This window comes from Bos javanicus, chromosome 20, assembly GCF_032452875.1.
Source record: "Bos javanicus breed banteng chromosome 20, ARS-OSU_banteng_1.0, whole genome shotgun sequence".
Lineage (NCBI taxonomy): Eukaryota > Metazoa > Chordata > Mammalia > Artiodactyla > Bovidae > Bos > Bos javanicus.
In genome coordinates this window covers 36,141,207-36,156,194 of record NC_083887.1, presented here as the reverse complement: position 1 = coordinate 36,156,194, position 14,988 = coordinate 36,141,207, and the positions used below count along the sequence as shown (strand labels likewise).

The 14,988-nt window shown below is 41.9% G+C and overlaps 1 long non-coding RNA gene across 1 annotated transcript in view; it reads left to right on the top strand.

Moving 5' to 3' along the window:
• Window positions 1-14,988, top strand: part of LOC133233661 (uncharacterized) — a 119,254-nt gene that overhangs the window by 102,596 nt on the left and 1,670 nt on the right. The window lies entirely within an intron of this gene.

Genomic DNA, 14,988 nt, shown 5'->3' with positions numbered 1-14,988 from the left:
CTGTCAATGGACATTTAAGTTTCTTCCTCGTCTTGGCTTTTGTAAACAGTGCTGCTATGAATACTGTGGTGCAAGTCTGTTTTCAACTTTAGTTTTCATCTTTTCCATATATATGCCCCAAAGTGGGATTGCTGGATCATATGGTAACTCCATTTTTAGTTTGTAAAAGAACTTCTGTGCTGTTTTCCATACTGGCTGGACCAATTTACGTCTCCACCAACATTGTAGGAGGCTTCCCTTTTCTCCACATCCTCCTCAGAATTTTTATTTGTAGACTTTTTGATGGTGGCCATTCTGACCAGTGTGAGGTAAAACCTCATTGTAGTTTTGATTTGCATTTTTCTAATAATTAGTAATAATGAGCATCTTTTCATATGCCTGTTGGCCATCTGCATGTCTTCCTTTGGAGAAATGTCTATTTAGGTCTTCTGCCCATTAAGGATCCCGTAGTTTACTGGGGAAATTAAAGGTGTATATAAAAGTGAATAACGTGGGGCACATTCTGTGTGTGCATGCATGCTAAGTCACTTCAGTCGTGTCTGATTCTCTGCGATCCTGTGGACTGTAGCCTGCCAGGCTCCTCTGTCCATGGAATTCTCCAAGCAAGAATACTGGAGTAGGTTGCCATGTCCTCCTCCAGAGCATCTTCCTGACAGGGATTGAACCCACGTGTGTCTTACATCTCCTGCATTGGCAGGCAGGTTCTTTACCACTAATGCCACCTGGGAAGCCCCAGGCAGATTCAGAGTGCCCATTGAATGGTAGGAGTTCAGGCAATCGTGCTACTTCCTCACTGTATCGGGGAAGACTTTCCAAAGGAGGATAAGTTTATGAATTTAGAGTATTGATGCAGCCAAAGCAAGCGAAGAAAACTGACTTTGGTGGACCAGGGATGCAGAGAAAAGGGCAAAATCAAGTACCAATAAATCTAATAGCTTTCCTGATTCCTTGAAATGTTGTGGTCAGATCAGTTTCCAAGTGCACACTGTAACTTATGCTGTACATGTACTAACTGTACAGAGTTTGGGTCCCACTGTGACACTCACGAAATCAGATTCTGATGGGTTCCTGAGGCAACACTGAAAGCTATTGAACAACCTTAGGCTAAAGGATCCAGCATCTCTTACCAGGAGTCTGGGAGACACTGACCTGCCCTACTCAGATCCTCTCTGATTCATTTTTCCATTTTGGTGCACCCTTCATTCCCCTGGCTTCTGTGTGGTTTTGTTTCCATGTTTACACTTCCACTCTCAGAAGACTACCCCTTTGCCTTCCAACTTGAAAGACAGAAGCACCTGAAGGCTTATATATCTCCTCATGCCCTTACCCAATGACTGCCTGGCAAAGGAGAGTGAAAACCCAGATCCATTGCCTCAATTTGGGATAAACTTGGAGGTGTAATTCACTCTCCAATGTTCTGCTGAAAGATCAGGCTCAAATATCCTCCATGAAATTTTCCCTAAAATCATAGCCCTACTTGGAAGTAGGGAAGGCCTAGTTCCCTACCCACTACCCACCTTTCTCTACCCACTTATGAAATGAACCTTCATTTCAGAATCTGCATCTAGAGTAATCTACCTAAAATAAGGAAACATGCTTTTCTTCCAATTTGGGTTAAAGGTCTATAAAAGAAAGACAAGAAGGAGGGGATGGTGATGAAGCTAAACCAGAAATTAACCTCTCATTACTTTCTAGGCACAAGAAGCCTCTACTGTGCATCCTTTCATTTCCATTTTTTCCTTCTCAGTCTCCATGTTAGAGCCCTTCAAGGCACAGTCAAATACCACCTTTGGTAATGGTAAACTCTAATAACTATTTTCTGAATAGAAATAAAGTCTTTCCCTCCATCCCCAACATCCCCAATACAATCTGTGTTCATAATGTACAATTTGAAAATTATGATGATCAAGAGCATAATCATAGTCACAGCCCTATATCATCACTCTGTACCCACACAGCCTCTTGCTCACCCCATCAATGTTTACCAGGAGGCAGCTGGCCAGAAAGGAAGTCCACTGTGGGGGCTGCACAATTCCAGGAGCCAATCCATCAAGAAGACATTTGTGACTTGGGGCGTGGGGGCGAAGTGGAACAAAAGTAATATTTGTCTACTTGCGTCATGAGAGCAGCATGGGAGAAATCACTCCTGACCAAGCAGTACTGGTTGGTGGAGCCTAGCTTTTAAGACCATCAAGTTGCCCATCGGGAAGAATATCCAAGGGATGAATCCACCACCATGACTCCCTCCTTCCTGCTGTCTGAGTTTCAGAAGGAGTGCCAATCTGTGATAGACTGTACTCATGTGATGATTACTGTATTTTGAATCCACCAACACTAATGATGTTGTTTCCAAAGTTCAACTGTTTTATAATATCCCCAAATTAATATCGAGAGCATTTCTTGGAAGAGGAAGGGAACAACTGTGACATATGACCAAATCTGATGATTTGTCTGAAAGTAATCAGCTGATCAGTTTGTCTTGAAACTGATTTGCTGAATTTTTACCTCCTTTGTCCCCTTCTAATTCCTTGAGAAATGAAAATAAATCAGTGTCACATTGCAATTATTCCTAAGCAAGAAATAATCAGTAGCACCTTATTTTTTTTGTTTTTATTTTATTTTATTTTTAAACTTTACATAATTGTATTAGTTTTGCCAAATATCAAAATGAATCCGCCACAGGTATATATGTGTTCCCCATCCTGAACCTTCCTCCCTCCTCCCTCCCCATACCATCCCTCTGGGTCGTCCCAGTGCACCTTATTTTTAAGAGAGGCTTTCTTTGATGACCTCAGAGTTTGTCACACAGAATTGTAAAATCACTAGAAATTCAGTTTGTTTCTCATGAATTTTGACATATTGAAACTCCATTCTTAATAATTATTTTCATTATGAATTAATGACTGAATTCTAGAGTATTTTGTACAAAAATTCATATTGAAAGAAATTGTTCCCCTAAAAGACCTTCCAAATGGCTTGATTAAAATTTACATGTACTATAATCAGTACTTCCTTCACCTACCATTCCAGGAGAAATTATATTTTTTAATAAAGGTTGTGTGTGCGTGTGTGCTCAGTTGCTTCAGTCATGTCCAACTCTTTGTGACCCCATGGACTACAGCCCACCAGTCTCCTCAATCAATGGAGATTCTCCAGGCAAGAATACTGGAGTGGGCTGCCATACCTTCTTCCAGGGGATCTTCCCGACCCAGGGATTGAACCTGCTTCTCTTAGTGTCCTGCTTTTGACATAATTTGGTCTTAGTTATTCTCTATGGTCCCTCAAGGATGGGGCTTTGTAATCACAGCTGAAGGGGGCTTATCAATTCTTGATTAAAAGAATGAATGAACAGAATATATCATCTAATTTAGTACTCCTCTCTTTATGCTTTCTAAAATGTTATTTTTTAGATGATTGCAAATATTCTTCTTTGATTGTGCACTAAAATCAACAAGTGGCAGTTTCTTTTTTTAAAGTTAACTAGTTAATTTGGCTGCATCAGGTCTTAGTTGCAGCGTGTGGGATTTTTGTTGCATCATGCAGATTTTTGGTCGTGGCGCAGGGGCTCTTGTTGTGGCCCACAGGCTCAGGAGCGCACAGGCTCAGTAATTGTGGTGTTCAGGGCTTAGCTGCCCCATGGCATGTGGGATCCTAGTTCCCCGAACAGGGGCTGATGCCACACCCCCTGCATTGCAAGGCAGATTCTTAACCACTGGACCACCAGGGGAGTCCCTCTAAAATGTCATTTACACTGCAAATTGGTTTTATAAAATTCTTTTATAGCTAATGTGAAATTCAGTTCAGTCACTGTCTTAGTGAAAACACCAGATTAGTAAAGTCTAAATCCCAGGTGGCACTAATGGTAAAGACTCACCTGCCAATGCAGGAGACATAAGAGACGTGGGTTCAATTCCTGGGTCAGGAAGATCCCCTGGAGAAGGGCATGGCAACCCACTCCAGTATTCTTGCCTGGAGAATCCCATGGACAGAAGATCCTGGTGGGCTACAGTCCATAGGGTCACAAAGAATCGGACATGACTGAAGTGAGTAAGCTCATGTGCACACACAATTGTACGGTAGCTGACAGCTATAGAAGAGATGATACAGACTCGAATAGGCTCTATATGATGTCTACAGGATGTCCAGCAGAAAAGAGGTTGCCTCTGCATGCGTCTTTATCTGCAAGGAAACCTTCTTAGAACCTCCCACGCCCAAGAAAGTTCTTGTGTATTACTGGCCAAGATTGGATCCATGCCCTTTTCTAAAGCAATAACTGGCAAGGGAGATGAAATTTTAGTAGTTAAGTTTAATCAAAATTTGCTCCCTGAGTCATGTAAAGAAAGGGTGAAGGCCTGAACCTAAATCAAAGGAAGGGAGGCATGAATGATGACCCAAAAACAAAAATTCTGCTCAGACTACCTTTCTAGGAACCAAGCTTCTTCTGCCACTACAGTGGGGAAAGATGTGTTCAAGATGTGTGAAGTGACTTTTTGTAAGCATGGCTTATAAGTAAAGGCATAGGGCTTTTAAGTATGATTAATAGATAAACTGGAGAAGGCAATGGCACCCCACTCCAGTACTCTTGCCTGGAAAATCCCATGCACGGAGGAGCCTGGTAGGCTACAGTCCAAAGGGTCACGAAGAGTCAGACACGACTGAGCGACTTCACTTTCACTTTTCACTTTCATGCACTGGAGAAGGAAATGGCAACCCACTCCAGTGTTCTTGCCAGGGAATCCCAGGGACGGGGGAGCCTGGTGGGCTGCTGTCTCTTGTGTCTCACAGAGTTGGACATGACTGAAGCGACTTAACAACAGCAGCAGCAGCAGCAATAGATAAACATGCTTCCTGTCCCAAAATGTCTCACTAATGAGTCTTCTGAAAAGTCTTACCTTATTTATTTGGGTTAAATTATTTTATCAAGATTAAAATTTGAAATTTTGCAAAAATAAAGTGTGAAATTTGGAGTGATATAGTACAGTAAATGGGATATATGTTAAATACTTAGTAACTTTTAAAAAGTACCTAATTACAAGGCACTATGCTTAATACCATGACAAATATAATACATCGTAACTAGTCCTTCAGACTGACAATCATTTGGTTTGATGAGCTATGTGCAAAAAAAAAAAAAACAAGATGTAAAGTGATGCCATAGAGATATGGCTGGCTGTTGGAGTTTAGAGATAGGAATATTGCAGAGAATGGAGAGAGAATGGTGGAGAAGGCAATAATTGAATGTGTCTTACAGGATCAGTTTCACTTTTCACTTTCATGCATTGGAGAAGGAAATGGCAACCCACTCCAGTGTTCTTGCCTGGAGAATCCAGGGGTCGGGGGAACCTGGTGGGCTGCCGTCTCTGGGGTCTCACAGAGTCGGATACGACTGAAGCAACTTAGCAGCAAGATGGAGATTTTATTTTCTTGGGTTCCAAAATCACTGAGGACAGTGCCTGCAGCCATGAAATTAAAAGACATTTGCTCCTTGGAAGTAAAGCTATGACAAACTTAGACAGCATATTAAAAAGCAGAGACATCATCACTTTGCTGACAAAGGTCTGTATAGTCAAACCTATGGTTTTTCCAGTAGTCATGTATAGATGTGAGAGCCTCCATAAAGAAGGGTGAGCACCAAAGAATTGATGCTTTCGAATTGTGGTGCTGAAGAAAACTCTTGAGAGTCCCTTGGACAGCAAATCTTAAAGGAAATTAACCCTGAATATTCATTCAAGGACTGATGCTGAAGCTGAAGCTCCAATACTTTGGCCACTTGATGCGAAGAGCCAATTCACTGCAAAAGACTCTGATGCTAAAAAGATTGAAGGCAAAAAGAGAAGGGGGTAGCAGAGGATGAGATGATTGAATAGCAGCCAACTCAACGGACATGAGTTTGAGCAAACTCTGGGAGATAGTGAAGAACAGGGAAGCCTGGTGTGCTGCAGTCGATGGGGTTGCAAAGAATTGGACACAACTTAGCGACTGAAACAACAGAAGATGGAGACAGGGGAAAGGACAGTAAGACATAAGAGTTTCATGTTAAGATGAGAAGCACAGGGACAATACAAGGAAAAAAGATCTCCTTTTCCTGAAAGAAGTTGGCAACCCACAACTGGCATTTGGTAAGCAAAGTTAAGGAGTTTGATATTTATGACAGGTTCAGAGAGGATCCATTGAAAGCACTGAAAGGAGTTGAATTTTTTAAAAATTAGAATTTATTTTTTTAGAGCGGTTTTAGGTTGACAGCAAAATTGAGCAGAAAGTACAGTGAGTTCCCATATATTCTTGCCCTCATGCATTCATAGCTTCCTCCACCATGAGCAGCTCATTCTAGAGTGGGACAATTTGTTACAACCTACACCAACACATCGTTATCACCCCATAATCCATAGCTAACATTAGTGTTCACTCTTGTGTATTGTATATTTTATGGGTTTTGACAAACATGTAATGACATGTATTGACCATCATAGTTTCATATAGAATAGTTTCACTGCTCTAAAATCCTCTGAGCTCTGCTGGGTCATCCCTCCCCTCTAAGCCCTGGAGATCAATAATCTTTTTATTGTCTCCATAATTTTGCTTTATCCAGAAGGTCATATAGTTGGAATCATATAATATGTAGCCTTTTTAGGTTGGCTCCCATTACTCAGTAATCTTCATTTGTTTCCTCCTTTTAAGATGTGCTTCTTGATCAGAGCTTTTTTTGTGAAATTGTTTTAGTTTCGATTGGTGAATAAATTTATTGTTGTTTAGTCGCTAAGTCAAGTCCGACTCTTTGGCAACCCCATAGACTGTAGCCTGCCAGGCTCCTATGTCCATGGGATTTCCCAGGCAAGAATAATGGAGTGGGTTGCCATTTCCTTCTCCAGAGTATCTTTCAGACCCAGGGATCAAACCCGTCTCCTGCATTGGCAGGTGGATTCTTTACCACTGAGCCATCAGGGAAGCCTGAAAAAATTGATTATGGGAATATTAATAGATTGTTAAAGACAGTTATTTATTCATAAATTGTTTGAAGGGCTCCCCAGGTGACACAGTGGTAAAGAATCCACCTGCCAATGCAGGAGACACAACAGACATTACTTCAATCCCTGGGTCAGGAAGATGCCCTAAGGAAAGAAATGGCAACCCAATCCAGTACACTTGCTTGGAAAATTCCATGAATAGAGGAGCCTGGTGGGCTACAGTCTCATGAAGTCACAAAGAGTCAGACATGACTAAGCCACTGAGAACTCACTCAAACAGTTGTTTGAAAGGACCTAGCTGGAATTGAGAAATATTTATCAAATACTTACTATGTGCTCAGCTTCAGCAGTATGTGAACTGAGAGATTCCAGATGTACAAGCAGGATTTTGAAAAGGCAAAGGAAACAGAGATCAAATTGCCAACATTCATTGGATCATAGAGAAAGCAAGGGGGAAAAAAATCTACTTCTGCTTTATTGACTACACTAAAGCTTTTGACTGTGTGGATCACAAAAAATGGGAAATTCTCAAAGAGAGGGGAATATCAGACTACCTGACCTGCCTCCTGAGAAACCTGTATGCAGGTCAAGAAGCAACAGTTAGAACCAGACTTGAAACAACAGACGGGTTCAAAATTGGGAAAGGAGTACATCAAGGCTGTACATTGTCAGCCTGCTTATTTAACTTCTATGCAGAGTACGTCATGTGAAATGCTGGGCTGGATGACTCACAAGCTAGAATCAAGATTGCCGGGAGAAATATCAATGACCTCAGATATGCAGATGATACCACTCTAATTGCAGAAAGCAAAGAGGAACTAAAGAGTCTCTTGATGAAGGTGAAAGAGGAGAGTGAAAAAGCTGGCTTAAAACTCAACATTGGAAAAACGAAGATCATGGCATCCAGTCCCATCACTTCAGGCAAATAGATGGGTACAGTGACAGATTTTTTTTCTTGGGCCCCAAAATCGCTGTGAATGATGACTGCAGCCATGAAATTAAAAGACATTTGCTCTTTGGAAGGAAAGTTATGACAAATCTAGACAGTGTATTAAAAAGTAGAGACAGCACTTTGCTGACAAATATCCATATAGTCATGGTCCCAGGTGGCGCTAGTGGGAAAGAACCCACTTGCCTATGCAGGAGACACAAGAGACCTGGGTTCAACACCTGGTTGGGAAGATCCCTTGGAGGAGGGCATGGCAGTCCACTCCAGTATTCTTGCCTGGAGAATCCCATGAACTGAGGAGCCTGGCTGGCTGTGGTCCACAGGGTTGTAAAGAGTTGGACACAACTGAAGTGACTTAGCACAGCACACATCCATATAGTCAAAGCTAAGGTTTTTCCAGTAATCGTGTATGGATGTGAGAGTTGGTCCATAAAGAATACTGAGCACCAAACAACTGATGCTTTCAAACTGTGGTGCTGGAGAAGACTCTTAAGTCCCTTGGTCTACAAGGAAATCAAACCAGTCAATCCTAAAGAAAATCAACCCTGAATATTCATTGGAAGGACTGATGCTGAAGCTCCAATACTTTGGCCACCTGATGCAAAGAGCCACCTCATTGGAAAAGACCTTGATTTTAGGAAAGACTGAGGGCAGGAGGAAAAGAGGTCGACAGAAGGTGAGATGATTAGATGGCATCATTGACTCAATGGACATGAGTTTGAGCAAACTCCAGGAGATAGTGAAGGACAGGGAAGCCTGGCATGCTGCAGTTCATGGGGTGGCAAAGAGTCAGACTCGACTTAGCAACTAAACAACAACAAGGCTTTTTGCTAAATGCTATGGGCAACAAAAAATGGAAGTAAGCACAAACCTTCCTTATTTTCCTCTATTGAAGTATAGTTTATATACAATATTGTGTTAGTTTCAGGTGTACAGTGAAATGATTCAGTTACATATACATATATATCTATGTTTTCAGATTATTTTCCCTTATAGATTATTACAAAACATTCAATAGAGCTTCCCATGCTATGCAGTAGGTCCTTGCTATACAAGGACCTATCTTATGTATATATAAAATATATATCTATTTTATATATAGTAGTGTGTATATGTTAATTGCAAACTCCTAATTTATCCCTCCCCTCACACTCCCCACAATAAGCCTTACTTTTTAAAAAAGTAATACAATAGCATTGACTTTTATTCATTCATGTCATAAGTCACCTCACATTATCTGTTGCATTTAAATGCTCATTGTAAATGGCTGAACACACTCATTTTAATGGAACTTGAGTACATCATGAGAAACGCTGGGCTGGAAGAAGCACAAGCTGGAATCAAGATTGCCAGGAGAAATATCAATAACCTCGGATATGCAGATGACACCACCCTTATGGCAGAAAGTGAAGAGGAACTAAAAAGCCTCTTGATGAAAGTGAAAGTGGAGAGTGAAAAAGTTGGCTTAAAGCTCAACATTCAGAAAATGAAGATCCTGGCATCCGGTTCCATCACTTCATGGGAAATAGATGGAAAAATAGTGGAAACAGTGTCAGACTATATTTTTGGGGGCTCCAAAATCACTGCAGATGGTGACTGCAGCCATGAAATTAAAAGACGCTTACTCCTTGGAAGGAAAGTTATGACCAACCTAGATAGCATATTCAAAAGCAGAGACATTACTTTGCCAACAAAGGTCCGTCTAGTCAACGCTATGGTTTTTCCTGTGGTCATGTATGGATGTGAGAGTTGGACTGTGAAGAAAGCTGAGCACCGAAGAATTGATGCTTTTGAACTGTGGTGTTGGAGAAGACTCTTGAGAGTCCCTTGGACTGCAAGGAGATCCAGCCATTCCATTCTAAAGGAGATCAGTGCTGGGTGTTCTTTGGAAGGAATGATGCTAAAGCTGAAACTCCAGTACTTTGGCCACCCATGCGAGGAGTTGACTCATTGGAAAAGACTCTGATGTTGGGAGGGATTGGGGGAAGGAGGAGAAGGGGACAACAGAGGATGAGATGGCTGGATGGCATCACCAACTCAATGGACATGAGTCTGAGTGAACTCTGGGAGTTGGTGATGGACAGGGAGGCCTGGCGTGCTGTGATTCATGGGATCACAAAGAGACACAACTGAGCGACTGAACTGAACTGAATCCATTAAAAAAAATCCTCAGTATCCCAATAAGTGAAGTCACTTCAACATATCCTCACAACACCCACACCAGAAGAGTACTTTATTTTGTAAATCTTGACCCATTAATGCTCCCATGTTATGGTTGTTTCAGTTATCAAATATACAAAGTCCAGTAAAAAAAATTAATTAGATTGGAGTTGCATCTGAAAAATAAATTGTTAAACTCCGTATGTGTGCTGTGCTAAGTTGCTTCAGTCACGTCCAACTCTTCGAGACCTTACTGACTGTAGCCCACTAGATTCCTGTGTCCATGGGATTTCCCAAGCAAGAATACTGGAGTGGGTTGCTCTGCCTTCCTCCAGGGGAACTTCCTGTCCCAGGGACCTACCCCACGTGTGAAGTCTCCTGCACTGGCAGGCAAGTTCTTTACCACTAGCACCACCTGCGACACCCAAACTCCATATACACGTTTCAAACCTGTTGGGTTCCAGTCCATCCGTGAACTTCCCGGCTGCCAGCATCACGTGCCGCATACTAAAGCAACACCTTCTGAAGAGCTGAGTAATTTTGCATAAATCAGGTCGATCAATATGTCAGCCTATAACAGACGGTGCTCTTTTCACTGAACGTGGCAAAATATTCACCAATATGCCAGGAAATATTTTCATTTCACCTTTCCCATAGTGATTAATCCAGTCAACTCATTGTTTTACGCAACTTTATTGAAGAAAAACAAATCAGTCACAAGCAGGGTTATTAGCTGATCACTCAACCATTGACAACTTGCATCGTTTATTCAGTGCAATGAGTCTTACTTTTAAAGGGCTTCAAACTTTGGAGGCTAAGCATATACACAAATGAGGAAAGTTTGTACACTCAGCCATCGTTCATTTGGAGAAATAGTCTTTTTTGTGCCTTTTGGATAAAATGCTTTGAGCACAGCCTAGAGTGTGTCTTGGCACCCCTTCTGTGTTTGTGTACAGTGTGCTGTGAACCCACAGGTCACATCCCTAAAACAAGTCACTTTTTCCAGAGCTGAGGGAGTGCCCAAACAGAGTATATAAGGGGCCCAAATATTTGTTGTACTCGGGAACAGTCAGTGGACTAATGACCTATTGAGGGATCCCTTGTTCCTCCTGCTGTATTATCCTTTCCAGGTTTAGAGTGTTGGAGTACTCAGGAGCTGTAGTAGCTAAGCTTCCCTTTGACATTTGATAGCTACCACTTAACAACAACCACTTTGTAAGTGGTCACAAAAAGTAGCATTTTATCAGCTTGGAGAAGAGTTCCATCCTGGGGAGAAATCTTTGCCATGTGTGTAATTTCATTGTCAGTTTCTTAGATGTAGTTCCATTTGGAATACTGTAGTTCCAGTCCATCTTGGAGAAATACTTCCATTCTTCCAGTCTCACTGATTATGTCCTTATTCCTCTTTGATGTCAGAACTTGGCTGGGTTATTCCAGTTGCTTGTCATCAATGCTTCAGCAAAGGCCTTTAAGTAGGCCATTCAGAACAAGATATCTACAGACCTAAAAAAAAAAAACAGAAAGAGAGAAAGGATATTGTTCTAAGATGCAAATAAATCATCCAACACCAATATGACATTTGCAGTACACTGAAAGAGTTCTCTTCCCCTACTACTTCTCTGTATTTTTAAGCACCTCTTAATGGCACCCTACTCCAGTACTCTTGCCTGGAAAATCCCATGGATGGAGGACCATGGTGGGCTGCAGTCCATGGGGTCGCTAGGAGTTGGACACGACTGAGTGACTTCACTATCTTCTTGGTCATAGATGAATTAAGATGAAAAACTTACTTTTCGATCTCCTTGTTTCTGTTCAGAATATTACACACAATTATTTCTTATGCTTTCCTCCCAGAATTACAAATATTTAAGCTTCCCTGGTGGCTCAGATGGTAAAGCGTTTGTCTACAATGCCAGAGACCTGGGTTCGATCCCTGGGTTGGGAAGATCCCCTGGAGAAGGAAATGGCAATCCACTCCAGGACTATTGCCTGGAAAATCCCATGGACAGAGGAGCCTGGTAGGCTACAGCCCATGGGGTCGCAAAGAGTCGGACACGACTGAGCGCCTTTACTTACTTTACTTTTACTAAGCTGAAATAAACAAAAGGAAAATTAGAAAAGAGGATCAATGATTCTCAAATCAATTCTTTGAAAAAAAATATCTACAAAATAGAAGAAGGGGGACAAAAATCCTTGTCCAATTGCCCAATTAAGGTTAAAAAGATAGAGCAAGAAGGTTAGGAATGAAAATGGAAATGTAATGCACATCACAATGAAATTAAAGTAATTAAGAAATAATTCCCCAATGCCAGCAAAGTTGAAACCTTACACGTATAGACTGGTTCTGTTTACAGTATAAACAATTAAGCCTCTATACCAGACCCACCATAAACTACAGACCAAATAAAATAAACCTCAGCACTAGAAAGGTAGATTCTGGGGACAGATTTTGGATAGGCACTGAGAAGGAAACAATATGGAGTGAGTTCCCGCCTCTTTTTTTGGGTGGGGGTTGGGGGAAGGCTGGCTTCAGTCTATAACATACAGACTGAATGTATGTTTTTACTTTAAAAAAACTTAAAAAAAAAACTCCTGATCTTATTGGTGTGTAGAACCAGAGGATTAAGGGCAACCACAGCCACAAGAAAATAAAGAGATTCCCGGAAAGAGGCAGCAAGGGAGAGCTCCAAAGTCTTGAGTGTAAACTGCTCAAATCTCTGGCTATTACATGAGCAGACTGAGAGGCCCATTAAGGCTAGAAGAAGAGCTGAGATTTGCAATGCCACCCAAGAGATGGAGTTTGAAGTTTGAATCCCACCATATTAATTGCTGCTAAAACAAAGACATTAAGTACAGAGTGTCTGCAACTTAACAATGCAATAAGCAAGATATAAACAAAGTTACCTGACATAGGAAGAACCAGGAAAATGTGACCCACTTTTTGGAAAAAGAAATCCTACAGTAGCTTAGATTTTGGAGTTAGGACAGATATTGAAAGCAGCTATTTTAAACCTGTTCAATGATATGCAGAAAAATATACTCCAAGTTAATGAAAAGATGGGACATTTCAGCAGGTAACAGAAACCACAAAAAAGAAATTTTTTTTCTATTCTAGTATAGTGTCTGTACCTCTTTCCAAGAGATCTGTCCTTTCCTGTTAGAAATATCCTTAGAATGATAAGCAGCTGGATTTTCTTAGCAGTATGACATGTTCTTCTATAATTACCTAGAGCTTACTTCTCCTTTCTTTGCCTTTTAGCCCCTTGTGCCTCACCTCTGGCTCTTGCTACAGTGAAATTTAGAGTGAAGTGTTAATTGCTCAGTCATGTCCGAATTTTTGTGGCCCCATGGACTGTAGCCTGCCAGACTCCTCTGTCCATGGGATTCTCCAGGAAAGAATACTGGAATGGGTTACTGTGCCTTCCTCCAAGGAATCTTCCCAACCCAGGGATTGAACCTGAGTCTCTCAAATTGCAGACAGATTCTTTACCATCTGAGCCACCAGGGAAGCCCCTTAGAGTCACCAACATCTTTTAAAATCAATAACAGCAAGTTAAAGTTGTAGGTAAGCTCCAAGGACCTCATGCTGTATTCTTTGGCTCCTGGTATTTACATTCTAGTGGAGTAAAATAATTCAGTGCAGGGGTTCTCAACTTTGGCAACTCAGACTCACTAAGGAAGTATTTTTTTAATGCCTTGGTCCCTCTCAGAGATTCTAATTTGGGAGATCCGGGATAGGGCCCAGGCATCAGCATTTATTAAAAGCTCCCCAGACAATTCCAATGGGTGGCCGGTGTTGGGAGCCACCAATTTAGCATGTTACCCATCAAAAGAATTAAGAGAAGGATGTTTGGGGCAACTGTCAAAAAAATATGCATGCGTGGATGCTAAGTCACTTCAGTTGTGTCAGCGCCACTTGGGAAGCCCAAAGGAACATAATTTTGCATAAAAGAGATAGTTTGGGGTTTGGGCCCCAAAGTCTTATCATCCCTCAGCTTACACAGTGTAGTGGGTGAAAGTTTTGTTGATGGCTGGGGTCAAGTTAGGTGGCGAGGTGGTGCTAGTGGTAAAGAATCTGCCTGCCAATGCAGGAGACATGACAGTTGCTGTTTCAATCCCTGGGTCAGGGAGATCCCCTAGAGGAGGAAATGGCAACCCATTCCAGTATTCTTGCCTGGAGAATACCATGGACAGAGGAGCCTGGCAGGCCACAGTCCAGGGGGTTGCAAAGAGTCAGACATGACTGAAGCAACTTAGCACGCATAAGCAGGGTCCACTTGACCCCAAAGCTTTCTGATCAAAATTCCTCTTGTATCCTGATGGTAGGTTGTACGGCAGCCTTGGTTACCATTCACTAAATGCTATTGGCACATTACATTGAATTCTCATGATGATCCTGCTAGGTAGGCATCATGATTTCCACTTCACAAATAAACAGAGAAGGCAAGTCACATGTCTGAGGCCACATAGCTTGGAAGGGAGAAGCCGGTGCTTACATCCCAGGAGCCAAAGGGTGGTGCTGAGCAGAGTGGTCTGAGGAACACACCCAGTGGCAAGAGTTCCTAGCTGTACTCACCCTGGAGGCTCTGCAGACCCTGCTGTGGCCAAGGGAGGGGCTCTGCATTTATGTCCTGAGTTGTGATACCCTAAATTGAAAATAAGAGCTATGTTCCTTCTCCTTGAAAGTGTTACTTGCTCAGTCGTGTCTGACTCTTTGTGACTGTAGCCCGCCAGGCTCCTCTGTCCATGGGATTTTCCAGGAAAGTAAACTAGAGTGGGTTACCGTTCCCTTCTAGAGGAGATCTTCCTGACTGAGGGATCAAACCCGGGTTTCCTGCACTGGAGGCAGATTCTTTACCGTCTGAACCACCAATGTCTTTTCAGAAATGAGAGTTGAAGAAAGACAGTGTATCT